Consider the following 15,180-nt stretch of genomic DNA (forward strand, 5'->3'; position numbering starts at 1 on the left):
AATATTAATTAGAACCAAAAGCGGCCATCGACGGCTTTTCTTTAAATCACTATAGCAGATGCGAACATCCTAGTTTTTTAAACAATAATATCTGTGTCAATATCGCAAAATAAAATTGCTAACAACCTGTTGTCGTATTCACGTGGTTGTTGCCATCAACCAGAGAAATGGCATGCTGCCATTTTGAATAAAAAATCAAAATCATTCCTCAAAATGACGGCCCCCGAAGCAGACACAACTTTTCACTGTGAAAGAGGCTTTATCTATGTAGGCTAGTGATACGGATTCTCACACATCCTTGCACCTTGAAAAGTGATGATCTTGAGTGGAATAAGTAAACAGATATATGTTTGGTGTTGTCATTGTCTGATGCTGTGAAACTTGAGGAATAGCTCACAGATGAACAAATGCTGTCATGTCATGATAACTTGGTACTTTAGTGGTGGATCTTGAATGATTGCTCTCTGTCTCATAGAAACAGTTGCAGTGCTTAGTCGTATATAATCAGCTAACTAGATGTTTGTTTTGTCTTGTTAATACCTATGTAATTCATTTGGAAACTGTCCCAGCTTCGTAACTAACCAGCTAACATTGGCGAACTCTGTAGTTAGTCAGTCAGGCAAGAGTTGATTGGAGGAGAGAGAGAGAGCGAGTGTGTGTGTGTGTGTGTGTGTGTGTGTGTGTGTGTGTGTGTGTGTGTGTGTGTGTGTGTGTGTGTGTGTGTGTGTGTGTGTGTGTGTGTGTGTGTGTGTGTGTGTGGAATGGGAGGCCTGTAACTATATCACACAATTTATTATGGAGAACCCTTATTAGGAAGAGAGTATGTGTATGGTTGAGAAAAAAGAAAAGGGAAGGAAGAGAGACAGTGTGAGGAAGAGAGAAAGTTGATGTTCCTGACTAAAAATGTATTCTATTTGTTGCTCTTCTCCTTTTCCTCTGTTACTCTGCTCCTCTAGGTCAGTGAACGTGAGGTAAGTGATTCTGAGAGTCGGGGCTCAGCAGCAAAAGGCAGGGAGCAAGAGCAGTTAGAGATGATTGGAGGGATAGAAATGTGGCGAGAGGAAGAGGAGAGTGAATAGGAGGGAGAGCAGAAGAGGCGAGTGAAGGAGAGGGAGAGGAGAGTGGAGGGAGAGGAACACGGAGAGGAGGAAGAAGAGGGGGGAGAGGACGAAGCAGAGGATGAAGCAGCGGGAGATGAGGAAGAAGAGGGAGATCACACCCGAGAGGGGAGCCTACGTTTCCATGGCATGTGTCTGCCCCAAGTCCCACCACTCACCACACAGTCTGGGCCTAAAGTGCATTCAAAATGCAGCTTTTGCATTCACTTTGTGACATGGGCACAATGGCAGGAAGAGGGGAGCCAAGAATGTGGCACCGGGGTGTGTGGACGGAGTTACAACTCATTTGAAGGCAGGTGAAGTTTGAAGGGCTCAAGAGTGTGTGTGGTGTGCATCCGAAGTGGATGCAGGGCGAAGAGTGGGAGATGAGTGGGAGATGTGTAAAACCCTCCTTTAGGTGCTCTACTGTTCTGTGCCACTTTGCAGGGTGGGGATGTGCTTCCGCAAGTTCCATTACATGCTGTAGGCTAAATGCAAACACTAAAGTGACTGTGTGAAATATGAATGTATCCTACAAATCATTCATTGTCTCTGAAGAGTTATGTATCTTCCCTCTTTATCTCTCTCTATCTAATAGTTGTTACATCCACTGAATTGTTGTCAAAGTAGGCTACTCTTTTTACATTTCTACATTTTGTGTCAGGCTTGGTCTGTACTAAATCTTATTGAGTGAAGTTACCTACATTTAAGGGATAATGCACAAGAAGCCGGTGTTTGGAGGATATATTGACAGGGGTGTTGTCAGGCCCAAGACTAAGTCTTTTGTGGACAATTCTTTTTTTTCTGACCCAGGCAGAATTTACCCAATGCAATTTCCCAATTGTTTGTGCAGTTCTAGTCTGCAGATATTTGCGCAACTCCCGTCAGAACAAGATCTGCAACACACGTGTTCATATTTTGCATCTGCATCACAGTCATTGTTGTTTGTGTTTCAAATAATAACTTTGAAATGTGTGCCTTTCTTTCAAAGTAAGTGCCTTATTGCGTTATAATAGTTTCTGTATGTCGCATTATGCCATTTTTACTGCAGCTCACTGCATGTATGGAGCATAATATATTTGTGTATATTCCTTATAACTGCGGTGTCACCTCCTGACTTTAGTTCAGTGTTCAGTTTAATAAATATATTATGGACACTTATCTCGCTGCACATTGGTCCGATATTTCCTACTCCTCCTCAGAAGAGGAGGAAAATCGTTACAAGCAGACACACGAAGAAACCTTACTCATTTCATAACCTTTATGGTGTTATGTTCAATCATGCTTATGTAGCTAGCTACATTCTCCTATTAGCTCTGTAAAACAATGCTAATTGAGTCCGGGAAGTATTATCTTGTGTTGTATTTTGAAGCTACCCTGGCCTTGTGACTCCCAAGTGGCGCAGCGGTAAGCATCTTAGTGCTAGAGGCATCACTACAGACACCCTGGTTCAAATCCAGGCTACGTTTCTATCAAAGTAAGTGACTTATTACATTATAATAGTTTCTGTATGTGATTTGTATGTCCATTTACCAAAAATACCTTGTTCAGTAATCACCTCACCTGTTAGATGGCGGTGAACTATGTGGCCATTGAGGGCAGCAGTGTCAATCAGATGGAAAAATGTCTTCTTATCCATTTACATTTACATTTACATTTAAGTCATTTAGCAGACGCTCTTATCCAGAGCGACTTACAAATTGGTGCATTCACCTTATGACATCCAGTGGGACAGTCACTTAACAATAGTGCATCTAAAACTTAGGGGGGGTGGGGTGAGAGGGATTACTTAACCTATCCTAGGTATTCCTTAAAGAGGTGGGGTTTCAGGTGTCTCCGGAAGGTGGTGATTGACTCCGCTGTCCTGGCGTCGTGAGGGAGTTTGTTCCACCATTGGGGGGCCAGGGCAGCGAACAGTTTTGACTGGGCTGAGCGGGAGCTGTACTTCCTCAGTGGTAGGGAGGCGAGCAGGCCAGAGGTGGATGAACGCAGTGCCCTTGTTTGGGTGTAGGGCCTGATCAGAGCCTGGAGGTACTGAGGTGCCGTTCCCCTCACAGCTCCGTAGGCAAGCACCATGGTCTTGTAGCGGATGCGAGCTTCAACTGGAAGCCAGTGGAGAGAACGGAGGAGCGGGGTGACGTGAGAGAACTTGGGAAGGTTGAACACCAGACGGGCTGCGGCGTTCTGGATGAGTTGAAGGGGTTTAATGGCACAGGCAGGGAGCCCAGCCAACAGCGAGTTGCAGTAATCCAGACGGGAGATGACAAGTGCCTGGATTAGGACCTGCGCCGCTTCCTGTGTGAGGCAGGGTCGTACTCTGCGGATGTTGTAGAGCATGAACCTACAGGAACGGGCCACCGCCTTGATGTTAGTTGAGAACGACAGGGTGTTGTCCAGGATCACACCAAGGTTCTTGGCGCTCTGGGAGGAGGACACAGTGGAGTTGTCAACCGTGATGGCGAGATCATGGAACGGGCAGTCCTTCCCCGGGAGGAAGAGCAGCTCCGTCTTGCCGAGGTTCAGCTTGAGGTGGTGATCCGTCATCCACACTGATATGTCTGCCAGACATGCAGAGATGCGATTCGCCACCTGGTCATCAGAAGGGGGAAAGGAGAAGATTAATTGTGTGTCGTCTGCATAGCAATGATAAGAGAGACCATGTGAGGTTATGACAGAGCCAAGTGACTTGGTGTATAGCGAGAATAGGAGAGGGCCAAGAACAGAGCCCTGGGGGACACCAGTGGTGAGAGCGCGTGGTGAGGAGACAGATTCTCGCCACGCCACCTGGTAGGAGCGACCTGTCAGGTAGGACGCAATCCAAGCGTGGGCCGCGCCGGAGATGCCCAACTCGGAGAGGGTGGAGAGGAGGATCTGATGGTTCACAGTATCGAAGGCAGCCGATAGATCTAGAAGGATGAGAGCAGAGGAGAGAGAGTTAGCTTTAGCAGTGCGGAGCGCCTCCGTGATACAGAGGAGAGCAGTCTCAGTTGAATGACTAGTCTTGAAACCTGACTGATTTGGATCAAGAAGGTCATTCAGAGAGAGATAGCGGGAGAGCTGGCCAAGGACGGCACGTTCAAGAGTTTTGGAGAGAAAAGAAAGAAGGGATACTGGTCTGTAATTGTTGACATCGGAGGGATCGAGTGTAGGTTTTTTCAGAAGGGGTGCAACTCTCGCTCTCTTGAAGACGGAAGGGACGTAGCCAACGGTCAGGGATGAGTTGATGAGCGAGGTGAGGTAAGGGAGAAGGTCTCCGGAAATGGTCTGGAGAAGAGAGGAGGGGATAGGGTCAAGCGGGCAGGTTGTTGGGCGGCCGGCCGTCACAAGACGCGAGATTTCATCTGGAGAGAGAGGGGAGAAAGAGGTCAGAGCATAGGGTAGGGCAGTGTGAGCAGAACCAGCGGTGTCGTTTGACTTAGCAAACGAGGATCGGATGTCGTCGACCTTCTTTTCAAAATGGTTGACGAAGTCATCTGCAGAGAGGGAGGAGGGGGGAGGGGGCGGAGGATTCAGGAGGGAGGAGAAGGTGGCAAAGAGCTTCCTAGGGTTAGAGGCAGAAGCTTGGAATTTAGCGTGGTAGAAAGTGGCTTTAGCAGCAGAGACAGAGGAGGAAAATGTAGAGAGGAGGGAGTGAAAGGATGCCAGGTCCGCAGGGAGGCGAGTTTTCCTCCATTTCCGCTCGGCTGCCCGGAGCCCTGTTCTGTGAGCTCGCAATGAGTCATCGAGCCACGGAGCGGGAGGGGAGGACCGAGCCGGCCTGGAGGATAGGGGACATAGAGAGTCAAGGGATGCAGAGAGGGAGGAGAGGAGGGTTGAGGAGGCAGAATCAGGAGATAGGTGGGAGAAGGTTTGAGCGGAGGGAAGAGATGATAGGATGGAAGAGGAGAGAGTAGCGGGGGAGAGAGAGCGAAGGTTGGGACGGCGCGATACCATCCGAGTAGGGGCAGTGTGGGAGGTGTTGGATGAGAGCGAGAGGGAAAAGGATACAAGGCAGTGGTCGGAGACTTGGAGGGGAGTTGCAATGAGGTTAGTGGAAGAACAGCATCTAGTAAAGATGAGGTCGAGCGTATTGCCTGCCTTGTGAGTAGGGGGGAAGGTGAGAGGGTGAGGTCAAAAGAGGAGAGGAGTGGAAAGAAGGAGGCAGAGAGGAAAGAGTCAAAGGTAGACGTGGGGAGGTTAAAGTCGCCCAGAACTGTGAGAGGTGAGCCGTCCTCAGGAAAGGAGCTTATCAAGGCATCAAGCTCATTGATGAACTCTCCGAGGGAACCTGGAGGGCGATAAATGATAAGGATGTTAAGCTTGAAAGGGCTAGTGACTGTGACAGCATGGAATTCAAAGGAGGCGATAGACAGATGGGTAAGGGGAGAAAGAGAGAATGACCACTTGGGAGAGATGAGGATCCCGGTGCCACCACCCCGCTGACCAGACGCTCTCGGGGTGTGCGAGAACACGTGGGCGGACGAAGAGAGAGCAGTAGGAGTAGCAGTGTTGTCTGTGGTGATCCATGTTTCCGTCAGGGCCAAGAAGTCGAGGGACTGGAGGGAGGCATGGGCTGAGATGAACTCTGCCTTGTTGACCGCAGATTGGCAGTTCCAGAGGCTACCGGAGACCTGGAACTCCACGTGGGTCGTGCGCGCTGGGACCACCAGAGTAGGGTGGCCGCGGCCACGCGGTGAGGAGCGTTTGTATGGTCTGTGCAGAGAGGAGAGAACAGGGATAAACCGACACATAGTTGACAGGCTACAGAAGAGGCTACGCTAATGCAAAGGAGATTGGAATGACAAGTGGACTACACGTCTCGAATGTTCAGAAAGTTAAGCTACGTAGCAAGAATCTTATTGACTAAAATGATTAAAATGATACAGTACTGCTGAAGTAGGCCAGCTGGCAGTGGGTGCGTTGTTGACACTACACTAATCAAGTCGTTCCGTTGAGTGTAATAGTTTCTGCAGTGTTGCTATTCGGGGCTAGCAGGCTAGCTAGCAGTGTTGTTTACGTTACGTTGCGTTAAAAGAACGACAATAGATGGCTAGCGAACCTAGAAAATCGCTCTAGACTACACAATTATCTTTGATACAAAGACGGCTATGTAGCTAGCTAAGTAGCTAGCTACGATCAAACAAATCAAACCGTTGTACTGTAATGAAAATGAAGTGAAAATGTGATACAACCTGTGAATGCGACCGGGTAGTTGAGTTCTATACAGAAGACGTTGGCTAGCGTTGGCTAGCTGTTGGCTAGCTAGCAGAGTCACCTACGTTAAGGACGACAAATAGCTGGCTAGCTAACCTCGGTAAATTAAGATAATCACTCTAAGACTACACACTCTAAACCTAAACAACACAATTATCTTGGATACGATGATACGATGATACGAAGACAGCAAAGACAGCTATGTAGCTAGCTGACACTAAACTAATCAAGTCGTTCAGTTGAGTGTAACAGTTTCTCCAGTGCAGCTAATCAGTGGACGTTAGCTAGCTGGCTAGTGAAGACTAGTGAAGACTACGTTAGGACGGCGAAATACGATAATTACGCAATTATCTTTTGATACAAAGACGACTTTGTCATTTTCCAACTGCATTCAAATCAAATCAAAATCAAATCAAATGTATTTATATTGCCCTTCGTACATCAGCTGATATCTCAAAGTGATGTATAGAAACCCAGCCTAAAACCCCAAACAGCAAGCAATGCAGGTGTAGAAGCACGGTGGCTAGGAAAAACTCCCTAGAAAGGCCAAAACCTAGGAAGAAACCTAGAGAGGAACCAGGCTATGTGGGGTGGCCAGTCCTCTTCTGGCTGTGCCGGGTGGAGATTATAACAGAACATGGCCAAGATGTTCAAATGTTCATAAATGACCAGCAGGGTCGAATAATAGTAAGGCAGAACAGTTGAAACTGGAGCAGCAGCATGGCCAGGTGGACTGGGGACAGCAAGGAGTCATCATGTCAGGTAGTCCTGGGGCATGGTCCTAGGGCTCAGGTCCTCCGAGAGAGAGAAAGAAAGAGAGAAGGAGAGAATTAGAGAACGCACACTTAGATTCACACAGGACACCGAATAGGACAGGAGAGGTACTCCAGATATAACAAACTGACCCTAGCCCCCCAACACATAAACTACTGCAGCATAAATACTGGAGTCTGAGACAGGAGGGGTCAGGAGACACTGTGGCCCCATCCGAGGACACCCCCGGACAGGGCCAAACAGGAAGGATATAACCCCACCCACTTTGCCAAAGCACAGCCCCCACACCACTAGAGGGATATCTTCAACCATCCTGAGACAAGGCTGAGTATAGCCCACAAAGTTCTCCGCCACGGCACAACCCAAGAGGGGGGGGGCGCCAACCCAGACAGGATGACCACAACAGTGAATCAACCCACTCAGGTGACGCACCGCCTCCAGGGACGGCATGAGAAAGCCCCAGTAAGCCAGTGACTCAGCCCCCGTACTAGGGTTAGAGGCAGAGAATCCCAGTGGAAAGAGGAGAACCGGCCAGGCAGAGACAGCAAGGGCGGTTCGTTGCTCCAGAGCCTTTCCGTTCACCTTCCCACTCCTGGGCCAGACTACACTCAATCATATGACCCACTGAAGAGATGAGTCTTCAGTAAAGACTTAAAGGTTGAGACCGAGTTTGCGTCTCTGTCATGGGTAGGCAGACCGTTCCATAAAAATGGAGCTCTATAGGAGAAAGCCCTGCCTCCAGCTGTTTGCTTAGAAATTCTAGGGACAATTAGGAGGCCTGCGTCTTGTGACCGTAGCGTACGTGTGGTATGTACGGCAGGACCAAATCAGAGAGATAGGTAGGAGCAAGCCCATGTAATGCTTTGTAGGGTAGCAGTAAAACCTTGAAATCAGCCCTTGCTTTGACAGGAAGCCAGTGTAGAGAGGCTAGCACTGGAGTAATATGATCAACTTTTTGGGTTCTAGTCAGGATTCTAGCAGCCGTATTTAGCACTAACTGAAGTTTATTTAGTGCTTTATCCGGGTAGCCGGAAAGCAGAGCATTGCAGTAGTCTAACCTAGAAGTGACAAAAGCATGGATTAATTTTTCTGCATCATTTTTGGACAGAAAGTTTCTGATTTTTGCAATGTTACGTAGATGGAAAAAATCTGTCCTTGAAATGGTCTTGATATGTTCTTCAAAAGAGAGATCAGGGTCCAGAGTAACGCCGAGGTCCACATTCCACAAAGCTTTTTATCATGTCCGCCTTATCCACTGCCTCCTTTTTGAGGTTATAGTCAAGCACATAGTCTGGTTTGATTTCTCTTTCTCCCGTCAGCTGGTCCACCTTCCCTGTGGCCGACATCGTTGCTGTATGGACAGTGCAGAGGACATGGACGTTTCGTTTGTCATGCCACTTTACTGCCAGCTGTTGACCGTTCTCCTTAAACTCCACCTCCCCTCTCCGCATCTTCCTGCATCCGAATGCCAGCATCCCCTTCCTGTTCGACCCGACTGTGCCACAAGCCCCTGTGCTGTTGGAGAGCAGATGCCGGAAGACTGTGGGACTGCTGTAACAATTGTCCACATACAAAGTGTGTCCCCTGCTGAGATGAGGAGCCAGCATGGTCATCACCGTGGACCCGACACCCCAAGCCCCTCAAAATGTTTGATTTCAGTGGTGGACCCTGTGTAAACTATAATGTCCTGGACAAACCCTGTCTTCACGTCGCGCATGACAAAGAACCTGACCCCAAACCTGTGCCTTTTGGAGGGAATATTGACGGAACGCCAGCATATCGTTCCATACCATCAGGGACTCATCAATCCATAGGTCCTTGTATGGCACAAAGACCCAACCAAATGCCAATGTCAGGCTGGTAAGAACATTTCTTATTTGGTACAACGGGTCATTTAGGATGGCAGTAGCATTGTTGATGAAATGCGGTCATCGCAGCAGAACTAGGAAGCGGTCTTGGGAAAAGAGGTTGGCAAAGAAGGGAGTTGCAAACATAGGATCTGTGCTCCAGTATTCTCTTAGGGAGTTCTTCTTTACTATTCCCATGAGAAGGACTCACCAGGAAGGTATACATTTCACTAATTGTGGTTGTCACCCATTTAGCAAGTTTCCCCCCCACTCCTGGCTCTCTTCTCCTGTAGTTCCAAGGCATAGCGATTGGTCTCCTCTACTATGTCTCCCACCAGCTCCTCTGTCAGAAACAACTTGAAGCACTCTGCCTCAGATGGAAATGGCAAGGGGCGTTGCACTCCAGACGGGGACTCATCAAAGCAAACAGCAGGGCCAGGTTGGGGTGAGATGGCTCAGGCCTTCCAGCTGAACCTTTCCACAGAACTCCTGTACTTCATCCACTGTCGGTCTGCTTCCATCACTACCAGCATCTTCAAAGGGACCTGGGACTTCGTCAGTGGACAAGGAGTCCTCAGATTCAGGGTTCTCAATGGCTACAAGGTTGGGGAGCAGTTCCTCACTGTCAGAATCTGATTCCTGACTTTCATAATCAGACTCATTGTCAGAATTAAAAACATCTCCAGAATTTCCGCATTTGTGAGTTGTCTCCTTGTGAAAGACATTGCTAATTCTACAGTTTATCTCACTAGCTATAAACATACAGCAATAACAACACTGAATGGCTCAGAGTGGGAGTGAGAGGTTATGTGATTGACTGCCGGCACGTGCCACTTGTATCAATAAATCACTATCAGAAAATGTTTAGTGTGGTAATTATTTACATATTTACTGTTTTATTCACATGTTTTCAAGTTCTATTGACATATCATTTATTTCAATTCTTGCATAGATTGTAATGGGCACATATTATGTGTGTAAAATACTTTTTTGATGGTTGTACTGATTATGATGAGCTAAGCTAATTCCAGCTATGTGTGGAGCCATGTTTGACATACAATGCATTCTGGGTATCAGAACAGGTCTGTCGGACCAAAGATGTTATAACAAAATGAGGTGATTAAGGGTTCACAATTTTTTTGAGAACTTCTGGAAGTGAATGGTGGGATGTGAACGATGGTAGACGACACACCCCCTTCAACATGCATACTATAAACAGACCAAACTCATCTTGTCTTCTCTTATCTTTGGTTTCTGTGAGAAGCTACCCATTGTCAGATTACTTTAGATTTCTAGAAAGTGTTTTACTCAATTATTTCAATAAATGGTGAGCTCACCCGTGATGAGATTAATTATAATAGTAATAGCTATTAGCTAATTCATATTGTAGTTTATGTCAGCCGAGAGTTATAAAAATATATGACTGCTTGTGTTACATTAATCTTAGCGCTAAAACTATTGGATTATTGTGTTATGTTGTAGTAGATACTTCAGTGAATGTATGAACATTGCATCCAAAAATAAACTGCTCACATTCTGGACAACTTTGTAACGACTGTGTTTGTGCAAAATGTTTCTGAAAAAAAGTGTGGCCAGCTCAAATGCTGATTGTTGCGTCATGTATGACACTTGTATTTTCATGAACGTTTAATATTCTGATTTTTGTATTTTAAATTTTGCGGTCTGCAATTTCACCAGATGTTGTCGAGGTGGGTCACTAGCGCCCCACCTAGCCCAAAGAGTTGTTTAAGCTGTTTTCTAGTGACATTTATTTGGATACATCCTTAACAATGAGCTAAGGAGGAGTGATTTCACCTGGCATAGAAAATGTGCACCCTCGTCAGGACACTGTTGGTCAGAGGAGCTAGCCAACAACAAACGTCTTGTTTGTCAGGTCAACCAGCCTTTTTGTTCTCAGCTCCTGCTTTTTCAGGTCTCTCTTTTTCTCGCCCTCCTGGTTTTGACCCTTGCCTGTCCGGACTCTGAGCCCACCTGCCTGACCACTCTGCCTGCCACTAACCCTGCCTGCCGACCTACACCTTTGCCCCACTTCTGGATTGTTGACCAGTGCCTACCCTGACCTTGAGCCTGCCTGCCATCCGGGCCACTTCGCCCCCGCCGCATTGACCTTATGACTACGGGATTGACCTTCACCCTAGCATGACTCCGCCTGAAGACGACTGTTCTCTGTCGGGACCAGAGACCAAGTCGATGGAGAACTACATTGGGGACTCCCTTACTGCAGGATTCATCCATCCTTCTTCTTCTTCCGCCGGCTCAGGGTTCTTCTTTGTGGAGAAGAAGGACAAGACCCTGTGCCCGTGCCTCGACTACCGGGGTCTCAACAACATAACGTTGAAGACCCGCTACCCGCTACAACTCATTCCCTCAGCCTTCAAGACACTCCAGGGGGCCACAATGTTATCCAAGCTAGATCTACGTAACACCTACCACCTGGTGCAGATACAGGAAGGGGACGAGTGGAAGACCACCTTCAACATGGCCAGCGGTCACTACGAGTATCTGGTTATGCCATTTGGCCTTACCAACGCCCCTGCTGTGTTCAGCATTCAGGATTAGACCCACCCGTTATATAATTTGAAATAGTCTCTGAATAGTTGTTTGCATTTTTACATGATCTATCTCCGTTTGAGTGTTCCCTGGGGTATCAGCCCCTGCTCTTCCCTGAGCAGGAGGAAGAAGTCGGCATACCTTCTGCCCAGATGTTTGTCCGCTGCTGTAACAATGTATAAATGCAAACAACTATTCAGAGACTATTTCAAATTATATAATGCTCCTGTTTGCCTGAATCAAAGACGAGTGCTCCCACCTCTCACACACATTTTACAGTGTGTATTCTGTGATGCAAGGTGAGAAACGGTGACAGAATCCACTGTATACGAAAGTGAATTACTGGCGATCTCATTCATACATTGTTGTGTTTGTTTGCTCTGCTTTGCAATGAACCAACAGACCAGCATTCAGGAGTCGCCTTCACTGTTGATGTTGAGACTGGTGTTTAATGAAGCTACCAGCTGAGGACTCGTGAGGTGTCTGTTTCTCAAACTAGACACTGTAATGTACTTCTCCTCTTGCTCAGTTGTGCACCGGGGCCTCTCACTCCTCTTTCTATTCTGGTTAGAGTCAGTTTGTGCTGTTCTGTGAAGGGAGTAGTACACAGCGTTGTACGAGATCTTCAGTTTCTTGGCAGTTTCCCGCATGGATTAGACTTCATTTCGCAGAACAAGAATAGACTTTCAGAAGAAAGTTCTTTGTTTCTGGCCATTTGAGCCTGTAATCGAACCCACAAATGTTGATGCTCCAGATACTCCACTAGTCAAAGGAAGGCCAGTTGTATTGCTTCTTTAATCAGAAAAGCAGTTTTCAGCTGTGCTCACATAATTGCAAAAGGGTTTTCTAATGATCAATTAGCCTTTTAAAATGATAAACTTGGATTAGCTAACACAAGAGTGATGGTTGCTGATAATGGGCCTCTGTATGCCTATGTAGATATTCCATTAACTTTCAACTTTCAAAAACAAGGACATTTCTAAGTGACCCCACTTTTGAACAGCAATATATATATATATATATATATATATATATACCCTGCTCAAAAAAATAAAGGCAACACTTAAACAACACAATGTAACTCCAAGTCAGTCACACTTCTGTGAAAACAAAGTGTCCACTTAGGAAGCAACACTGATTGACAATAAACTGCACATGCTGTTGTGCAAATGGAATAGACAACAGGTGGAAATTATAGGCAATTAGCAAGACACCCCCAATAAAGGAGTGGTTCTGCAGGTGGTGAACACAGACCATTTCTCAGTTCCTATGCTTCCTGGCTGACGTTTTGGTCACTTGAATGCTGGTGATGCTTTCACTCTAGTGGTAGCATGAGACGGAGTCTACAACCCACACAAGTGGCTCAGGTAGCGCAGCTCATCCAGGATGACACATCAATGCGAGCTGTGGCAAGAAGGTTTGCTGTGTCTGTCAGCGTAGTGTCCAGAGCATGGAGGCGCTACCAGGAGACAGGCCAGTACATCAGGAGACGTGGAGGAGGCCGTAGGAGTGCAACAACCCAGCAGCAGGACCGCTACCTCCGCCTTTGTGCAAGGAGGAGCAGGAGGAGTACTGCCAGAGCCCTGCAAAATGGCCTCCAGCAGGCCACAAATGTGCATGTGTCTGCTCAAATGGTCAGAAACAGACTCCATGAGGGTGGTATGAGTGCCCGACGTCCACAGGTGGGGGTTGTGCTTACACCCCGACACTGTGCAGGGCGTTTGGCATATAACAGTGTGCTCTTCACAGATGAAAGCAGGTTCACACTGAGCACATGTGACAGTCTGGAGATGCCGTGGAGAACGTTCTGCTGCCTGCAACATCCTCCAGCATGACCGGTTTGGCGGTGGGTCAGTCATGGTGTGGAGTGGCATTTCTTTGGGGTGCCGCACAGCCCTCCATGTGCTCGCCATAGGTAGCCTGACTGCCATTAGGTACCGAGATGAGATCCTCAGACCCCTTGTGAGACCATATGCTGGTGCGGTTGGCCCTGGGTTCCTCCTAATGCAAGACAATGCTAGATCTCATGTGGCTGGAGTGTGTCAGCAGTTCCTGCAAGAGGAAGGCATTGGTGCTATGGACTGGCCCGCCCGTTCCCCAGACCTGAATCCAATCGAGCACATCTGGGACATCATGCCTCGCTCCATCCACCAATCCAAGTCCATTTGCCACGTTGCACCACAGACTGTCCAGGAGTTGTAGGGAGGTCATACAGGCACGTGGAGGCCACACACACTACTGAGCCTCATTTTGACTTGTTTTAAGGACATTACATCAAATTTGGATCAGCCTGTAGTGTGGTTTTCCACTTTAATTTTGAGTGTGACTCCAAATCCAGACCTCCATGGGTTCATAAATTTGATTTCCATTGATCATTTTTGTGTGATTCTGTTGTCAGCACATTCAACTATGTAAAGAAAAAAGTATTTAATAAGAATATTTCATTCATTCAGATCTAGGATGTGTTATTTTAGTGTTCCCTTTATTTTTTTGAGCAGTGTATATATAATTTTTATGGAAACACAGACTGGGTCTCAACTTACAAGTGAGAGTGAGAATAGTAGAATACACCAGATGCCATTTAGAAATGTGTTTGTGCATTAGCTTTTCTTTTGTTATTCCAGTCACTGACAGTAGTTAGCCATGTCAGCTAAGAATTTTTTGATTGGTAGTTAGTCTAGCCAGCTAAATAAACATAGAGTAATCATGGCCGAATACCGACCAGACACTTCAAGAGGGCTGTGACCTCCAGAGGACACCCACATTGAATTTCAGAGTCATTCTCGCTCAGATATCATATTAACATGGTATTTCAAAATGTGTAGAATTGCAGGATTTTATTTTTAAACTTCAAAATCATCTCTCCATGACCCATGACAAAATGTGTAGAATTGGAGGAAAATAGCTGTAAAACTAAATATGTTCTCTCCACCGTCAAGAGGGGAGGCACTAAAATGTTTTGTCTCGAGGTGCGGTCCCCCCCCCCAACCAAATCTCGGTTAGGGACCCCAAAAGGGACACTACACCTTTACAGCTGAAAATGGACTTGGATGCTTTTGTGTGCTGTGTTTGAAATCCTTTGTAAAGAGTATGGGCATACTGGAAGTGTGTTTGTGTATGACAGCACACTTCCCAATATCATATACAGTGCCTTGCGAAAGTATTCGGCCCCCTTGAACTTTGCGACCTTTTGCCACATTTCAGGCTTCAAACATAAAGATATAAAACTGTATTTTTTTGTGAAGAATCAACAACAAGTGGGACACAATCATGAAGTGGAACGACATTTATTGGATATTTCAAACTTTTTTAACAAATCAAAAACTGAAAAATTGGGCGTGCAAAATTATTCAGCCCCTTTACTTTCAGTGCAGCAAACACTCTCCAGAAGTTCAGTGAGGATCTCTGAATGATCCAATGTTGACCTAAATGACTAATGATGTTAAATACAATCCACCTGTGTGTAATCAAGTCTCCGTATAAATGCACCTGCACTGTGATAGTCTCAGAGGTCCGTTAAAAGCGCAGAGAACATCATGAAGAACAAGGAACACACCAGGCAGGTCCGAGATACTGTTGTGAAGAAGTTTAAAGCCGGATTTGGATACAAAAAGATTTCCCAAGCTTTAAACATCCCAAGGAGCACTGTGCAAGCGATAATATTGAAATGGAAGGAGTATCAGACCACTGCAAATCTA

The sequence above is a fragment of the Oncorhynchus gorbuscha genome, linkage group LG06 (genome assembly GCF_021184085.1).
Source record: "Oncorhynchus gorbuscha isolate QuinsamMale2020 ecotype Even-year linkage group LG06, OgorEven_v1.0, whole genome shotgun sequence".
Taxonomy (NCBI): Eukaryota; Metazoa; Chordata; class Actinopteri; order Salmoniformes; family Salmonidae; genus Oncorhynchus; species Oncorhynchus gorbuscha.